This window comes from Solanum pennellii, chromosome 4 (assembly GCF_001406875.1).
Source record: "Solanum pennellii chromosome 4, SPENNV200".
In the NCBI taxonomy this organism is placed as follows: domain Eukaryota; kingdom Viridiplantae; phylum Streptophyta; class Magnoliopsida; order Solanales; family Solanaceae; genus Solanum; species Solanum pennellii.
In genome coordinates, this window is record NC_028640.1 from 13,565,944 (window position 1) to 13,573,798 (window position 7,855).

At 35.7% G+C, this 7,855-nt stretch overlaps 1 pseudogene; it reads left to right on the plus strand.

Moving 5' to 3' along the window:
- Nucleotides 1-7,250, plus strand: part of LOC107016525 — a 17,293-nt pseudogene extending 10,043 nt beyond the window's left edge.
- Nucleotides 7,251-7,855: the final 605 nt, after the last annotated feature.

The following is a 7,855-nucleotide window of genomic DNA, read 5'->3' on the forward strand; positions in this document are numbered from 1 at the left end:
ATAGAAGACTTTACAATACCACCCAATACATATCAATCGCTATTTAGAGTTTACTATGAAATAGTATAAACCATAACCTACCTCCACCGAAGAATCGTGATCAAGCAAGCTATCTGCCCAATGCCTTTTGCTTTCCTCTTCGTTCCTCCTCTCTCTCTCGCCCGTTCTTCCTCTCTGTCTTTTTCTTTTTCTTCTCTAGATTCTTTTCTTTTACCCTAATTATCATATAATTCATTATGATAAAAGTAACCATTATTTATTTCAAGGTTATCTCCTTTAACCCTCCAAGTAAATAAATCATTAAATTTACCCCACTAATATCATAAAGTTTGTCATAAATAGTCCAAAACACCCTTTTAAAACTTTTAACAGAAATCCGACCCAGTTAGGTTACGCAACCTGTGACGGTCCGTCGTATCTATGACGGTCCGTCCTGCAGGTCCATCACAAAGTTCAGAGAGTCAAACTCGGTAAAGAAGTTTGTGACGGTCCGTCGTACCTACGACGGTCCGTCCTGCAGTTCTGTCGCGAAGTTCAGAGAGTCGATCTCAGTACCCAGAATTTCAGAGTTTAAGTGTTTTGGAACGAAGCCCCTCGACGGTCTGTCGTGCCTATCACGGTTCTTCCTACTTGTCGTCGAGGGTAATGAGAAAAGTAGCAGAAGAAAATTTACATGTATGGGACGACGGAATCCATCACGGGCCGTCGTGACCATGACGGTCCGTCGCGTGGTCCGTCGACCCAGTCAGTTTTTGTCAAAATAATCTTACTGCTCGAATCGACTAAACAGGTCGTTACAAAAGAACTCTGGGATGCTTTAGAAAAGAAGTACAAAACAGAAGATGCCGGAATGAATAAATTCATTGTGGCAAAATTTCTGGACTATAAGATGATAGACAGTAAGACCGTCGTCACCCAAGTTCAAGAATTGCAGGTCATAATCCATGATCTCTTTGCTGAAGGTATAAATTTATTTAATGCCTATGTTAGAAATATTAAGTTTTTCCTTAATACCCACATAATCTTTAATGTAGGATTGATTGTGAATGATGTCTTTCAAGTGGCTGCAATTATTGAAAAGTTACCTCCATTGTGGAAAGACTTCAAAAACTACTTGAAAAATAAACGCAAGGAGATGATTGTTGAAGATCTCATAGTAAGGTTGAGAATTGAAGAAGATAATAAGGCTGCAGAAAAGAGTTCACGTGGTAATTCAACAATATCTGGAGTAAATTTTGTTGAAGAAGATCCCACAAAATTAAAGAAAAGAAAGAAATCATCTGGTCCAAAAAGCAATCCTCCTAAGAAGAAATTCAATGGAAACTGCTTCAACTGTGGTAAACATGGTCACAGGGCTACTGAATGCCAGGGTCCTAAGAAGGACAAGAAAAAGAAGGATCAAGCAAACTTGGCTGAATCCAAAGGAGAAATGAACGATCTCTGTGCAATGCTTTCAGAATGTAATTTTGTTGGAAATCCAAGAGAATGGTGGATAGATTCTTGTGCCTCATGCCATGTTTGTGCCAACAAAGAACTATTTTCATCATATACTCCATAACCTACATATGAGAAGTTGTTTATGGCAAACTCCGCTGTTGCAAAGGTGGAAAGAACTGGCAAAGTCCTATTAAAGATGACATCAGGCAAGGTGGTGACTTTGAATAAGGTCTCATATGTTCCAGAATTGAGAAAGAATTTAGTTTCAATTCCAGTTCTGACCAAGAATGGATTCAAATGTGTATTTGTTTCTGATAAAGTAGTAGTAACCAAGAATGATATGTATGCAAGAAAAGGCTACCTTAGTGATGGCCTTTTCAAACTCAATGTAATTGCAGTTGATATGAATAAAGATTTTGCTTCTTCTTATTTGCTTGAGTCTAAATGTTTATGGCATGAACGTTTGGGACTTGTTAACAACACAACCTTGAAAAAACTGATTAATTTAAATATTTTGCCAATATTTGAGTGCAATAAATCAAAATGTCAAATTTGCGTTGAATATAAGTATGTTAAGCATACTTATAAATCTATTGAAAGGAATTCAAATCCTTTAGAATTGATTCACACTGATACTTGTGACATGAACTCAACACCATCACGTGGTGGGAAAAAGTATTTCATAACTTTTATTTGACGATTGCACTAGATATTATTATGTCTATTTGCTAAATGGTAAGTTTGAAACAATAGATGCATTTAGGCAATATAAAACTGAAGTTGAAAATCAGTTAGATATAAAGATCAAAATGATCAGAAGTGATAGAGGTGGATAATATGAATCTCCATTTGCAGAAATATGTTTACAAAATGGAATAATCCATCAAACTACTGCTCCCTACACTCCTCAGTCTAATGGAATTGCAGAAAAGAAAAACCAAACTTTAAAAGAAATGATGAATGCATTACTTATAAGTTCAGGTTTACCACAGAACTTGTGGGGGGAAGCTATCTTTACAGCAAATCAAATACTTAACAGAGTGCCTCACTCAAAGACAAATGTAATTCCATATGATAAATGGAAAGGTAGAAAACCCAACTTGAAATATTTCAAAGTGTGGGGGTGTCTAGCCAAAGTCCAAGTTCCTATACCTAAAAGGGTAAAAATAGGGCCTAAGACTGTGGATTGTATATTTATTGGATATGTCACAAACAGTAATGCATATCGATTTTTTGTTCATAAGTACGAACATCCGGATATTCATGATAATACAGTAATGGAATCAGATAGTGCTGAAATTTATTAACATATCTATCCGTATAAAACTAGACTTGATTCATCCAGTGGGGGGTCTAAACAACCCAGAGAAGAACCAAAAGAGAATGAACCCAATGAAGAAAGTCCAAGACGCAGTAAACGTCAAAGAACATCTACTTCATTTGGATCTGATTTTGTAACATTTCTTCTTGAAAGTGAGCCTCAAACATTCAAGTTGGCAATGTTGTCTAGTGACTCAACCTCTTGGAAGGAGGCTGTTAATAGTGAAATTGAATCAATCTTAAGCAATCATACTTGGAGTTGGTTGATCTTCCTCAAGGGAACAAACCCTTGGGTTCAAAATAGATCTTTAAAAGGAAGATGAAAGATGATGGAACTATTGACAAATATAAAGCAAGGCTTCTTGTCAAAGGTTTTAGACAAAAAGAAGGTATTGATTATTTTGACACATATTCGCCAGTGACTAGGATTACATCAATTCGGATGTTAATTGCACTAGCTGCAGTATACGGTCTTGAAATTCATTAAATGGATGTGATAACAGCCTTCTTAAATGGAGAGCTGGAAGAAGAAATTTGCATAGAACAGCCTGAGGGTTTTATAGTTTCTGTTAAAGAAAAGAAAGTGTGCAAACTTATTAAGTCACTTTATGGACTAAAACAAGCACCAAAACAATGGCATGCAAAGTTTGATCAAACCATGTTGTCAAATGGATTTAAGATCAATGAATATGATAAATGTGTTTACATTAAAGATAATCCAAATCAGGAAGTCATTTTATGCCTATATGTAGATGACATACTTATAATGAGCAAAGACATTGCTAATATAAAAGCTACAAAGCGTATACTTGTTAGTAAGTTTGATATGAAAGATTTGGGAGTTGCTGATGTGATATTAGGAATTAAAATTCTTAAAACTTCTAACGGTCTAGCATTGTCTCAAACTCATTATATTCAAAAGATACTTGAAAATTCAAATTTTTGAATTTTAAAAGGGCAAAGACTCCAATTGATGTAAACCTTCATCTTCCAAAGAATAAAGGTGAAAATCAGTCTCAATTGGACTATGCTAGCGCATTAGGAAGCTTAATGTATGTCATGAATTGTACACGACCAGACATAGCTTGCGCTATCAGTAAACTGAGTCGATACAGAAGTAATCCTAATCGAAGTCATTGGTTGGCAATTAAGAGAGTTTTGGGATAATTAGATGACACTCAAAACTATGCTTTACATTACAACAAATATCCAGCCGTTCTTGAAGGATGACTATTGGATTACTGGGTCAACTCAAACAAAATCCACAAGTGGATACGTTTTTACTATTGGTGGAGGAGCAATATCTTGGAAATCATCCAAACAAACATGTATAGCTCGCTCAACAATGGAGTCTGAATTCATTTCTTTAGACAAGGAAGGTGAAGAAGCTGAATGGCTCCGGAATTTCTTAGAAGATATTCCATTTTGGCCCAAACCAATGTCCCCTATATGCATACACTGTGATAGTCAAGCTGCAATAGGAAGGGCTGGAAGCATTATGTATAACAGCAAGTCTTGTCACATAAGACGAAGACATAACTCTGTGAGACAACTACTCTCTAGTAGAATTATCACAATTGACTATGTGAAGTCAAAAGATAATGTGTCGGATCCACTTACAAAAGGCCTAACTAGAGAGGGAGTTGAGAAATCATCGATGGGAATGGGACTATGGCCGAGAACAAGTCATCGTGGCGGTAACTCTTCCTAGAAGACTGGAGATCCCAAGATCTAGGTTCAAGGAGATAAAACAAAGTCATTGATGACGGTTCAACATTGTCAAGAAAAATTATTATTTTATGGTTCATTCTCATGATGAAACAATGTTTAGTAACCAGGATAAAGACATAAGGACTTTTTAATGGTTTCTAAGTTTGATACAGGGAATATCAAATGGTGTATCTATGGGATAACACATTTAGAAATCACCTATGTAAGTGTGAAGTGTAAGTCGTTTCAAGGAAAATCCGGTAAGACCAGTTCTTTAAGTACTTACTATCTAAGATGTGTTCATGGCTGAAACGAACAAAACAATGAGAACTAAGAACAGTTCAAGGGTTGATTGTCTGACATATGTTGTCTAGGTATAGACCAAAGCTCGACGGTTCAAAGATATCAAATCTACCGATTGACCGAGTATATCCGATATCTGTTCACTACGAAAAGTTTAAAGGGAAACCTACTTATCTAGATGCGATTAACCTTTTCCTACAAGACACACAAGTTTTTTCATGCATATGTTTTAACAATAGCCTTCCCGATTCATGTGGGGGATTGTTGGGTTTTGCAAGTGTGAATGGGAAAAGAAAAGAGAGAATATGAAAAGTGAGGGAACTATTTTGGAGGGAAAATGAAAAGTCATTTGCAAAGTGCAAATGAAGAGTCATTTCTCCCATATCGGCAAAAGAAAGGGAAATTGTTGTCCTTATATAAGGAAACACTTCTATTACTTCTTAAAGAGCTAAGAAGAAGATGCCCCCTCGCGCCGTCGCCGCTCGGCTTCGACTTCGGCTTTTTTGGATAAAATTCATTTAATCAGTTTTTATTAAATCAAATAAATCCTGTTAATATTTTCTCTTATAAATTTGCGGGTAACGGTAACATTCCGAAAAGTTGTTAATCTTTCCGAAAAGTCGTTACTTTCCGAAAAGCCATTATTTTCCTAACAGACACATTTTTCCGAAAAGTTGTTATTTTTTCCAAAAAAGACACAACTTTCTGATTAAAACGGGTCTGAACAGATTTCTGTGAACAGACACGTTTCTTAAAAGAAAGTCAATTTTCGATTTTTCAAACACTGAAATTTTCCTTCTCTGCATATATATTTTTCTCTTAAATAAATCAAAGTGTGGATCGACTAAGTCTGTGTGACTTGTTGCTGTTCTGAAGTTCCCTGAAGTTAAAGAAATTTGAGGTACCACTATTTCTTTAGCAGGTTTAATCCGTTTTGTTTTGGGAGAAATTAATCTATAACCTTGGGTACAGTGAGGGGATTAAATTTCTTAAGGACACACAGTAGTTTCTATAGACTCGGATTACTTCTTGTATTTTATGTATTTTCTGTTTCATCTTATTCTGTTTCTGTCGTTTTAGGCTAACCTTATAATGCAGGTTAAATAACAAAGAGTCATTACAATGAATCTGTGATATTTTCAGACATTGGGAAGGTATAATCTACTAGTACTATATGTTCTTATTATCGTGATATTTGGAGTTAATTTCTCTGAACTCTTTTTGTTGTTTATAGCAAAAACGCGATGGTTCAAATTAATATAATGATTATCAGCCAGGTTCACTTATGACAACTGACACCCTTATTGATGACCTTGGTAACATTGATGCGGTTTTCCTTATTGGACATCTCCCCTATGCAAATTACTGATATACCTCACGATGGGATCAATTTACAGCACAAGTAGAGCCAATTAATAGCATTTCATATTTGCAAGGCATGTTCATATATACTACTCAAAAATGCCTTTTTGATTGTAGATAGATCGATCGATTGCTTCTGATTATTTGATAATGTATATATTACACATATGCATCGTGTTTTCGTTTTCATGCAGACACAATTAGTGTTCTTCTAACTCTCCACAATTTGTTTTCTGGTGGTAACCATGAAAGAACCTGGGAGAACAGTGGATCAATATACAACGGTCTAGCTTCGGGTGGAGAATGTGGTGTACCAGCTGAAACATTATACGAACATTCCCATAGAAAATAGAGCTAAGTTCTGGTATATATGCAGCTGATTATGGGATGTCCACTTCTGTGTAGCAGTCACTGAACATGACTGGAGAGAGGGATCAGAACGATACAAGCTTATCGAGCAATGCTTTGCGTCAGCCAATAGACATAAACAATCTTGGCTAATTTTTGCTGCTCATCGTGTTCTTGGTTACTCATCCAATGAATGGTATGTTGATGAAGGATTGTTTGAAGAGGCCATGGGAAGGGAGCACTTGCAAAAGCTCTGGCAAAATTATAAGATTGATATGACATTCTTTGGGCACGTTCATAACTATGAAAGAGTTTGCCCCATTTACCAGGTATATATATACATTTTATTTCTATTTCACTTAGATATATACATTTGAAAACCATTCATTTTGTTGTTTGGCAAATTGTTGTATGGACAAAACCAATGTGTGAACAAAGAGAGTAAGAGACATCACACTATTCTGACGTAGTGAACGGAACAATTCATGTTGTTGTTGGTGGAGGAGGGGCTCATTTGAATAGATTCACCACCATTAACACTACAAGGAGTGTGTTAAGAGATTAAGACTATGGATTTGTCAAACTCACAACATTTGACCAATCTAACCTTCTCTTTGAGTACAAGAAGAGCAAAAGATGGTAAAGTCTATGATTCTTTTACAATATCAAGAGATTATAAAGTTGTCTTAGCTTGTGATCATGATGGTTGTGAACCAAGTACTTTGGCTAATCAAACTCAAATATGTCTTGAAGTGTATGTGCTGATTTAACCAACCGGTACCTGAAGCCTGTTGGCTCGACTTATCTACATTCGCGTCGAGTGAATACAGTAAGTTTGTTCTAGAACTAGTAGTATTTAAATTTTGTCTCTGTTGCTCTCTTATTATTCTTCTTTTGGCTTCCATATTTCCTCCTTATAAGTGGATGTAAACTATCACAATTTCTTAATTTTAGAATAAAGAAAAGGGGCATATTGTGGGAACTAGTTATGGATTTATCTTGTCCAAAAGTGAAGAAAAGTTTGCAAATTACACTATATTTCTTATTGCTCTACCTGAGTCGATTGTCTATATCAGAAAGTCCTTTTCACCTTTAGGGGTAGAGGTAAGAATGCATACACAAAATTTTCTTTATATTAGGTATGTTGTACATTGTAACCCTCAATATGTAATATTGCATTAGTGATGGATTTATCAGAAACAATATCTCTACCTTCACAAGGTAGAGATAAGAAGAAAGAGATAAAGTTTGCATACACCACCTTTTTCAAACCTAACTTAAAAAATTATACTAGATATGTTGTACAAAAAATAGTTCACTTACTTGAAAGGGGAGGGAGGGGGGGGGGGTTTGCTAGGGAGTATAACTTATTTAA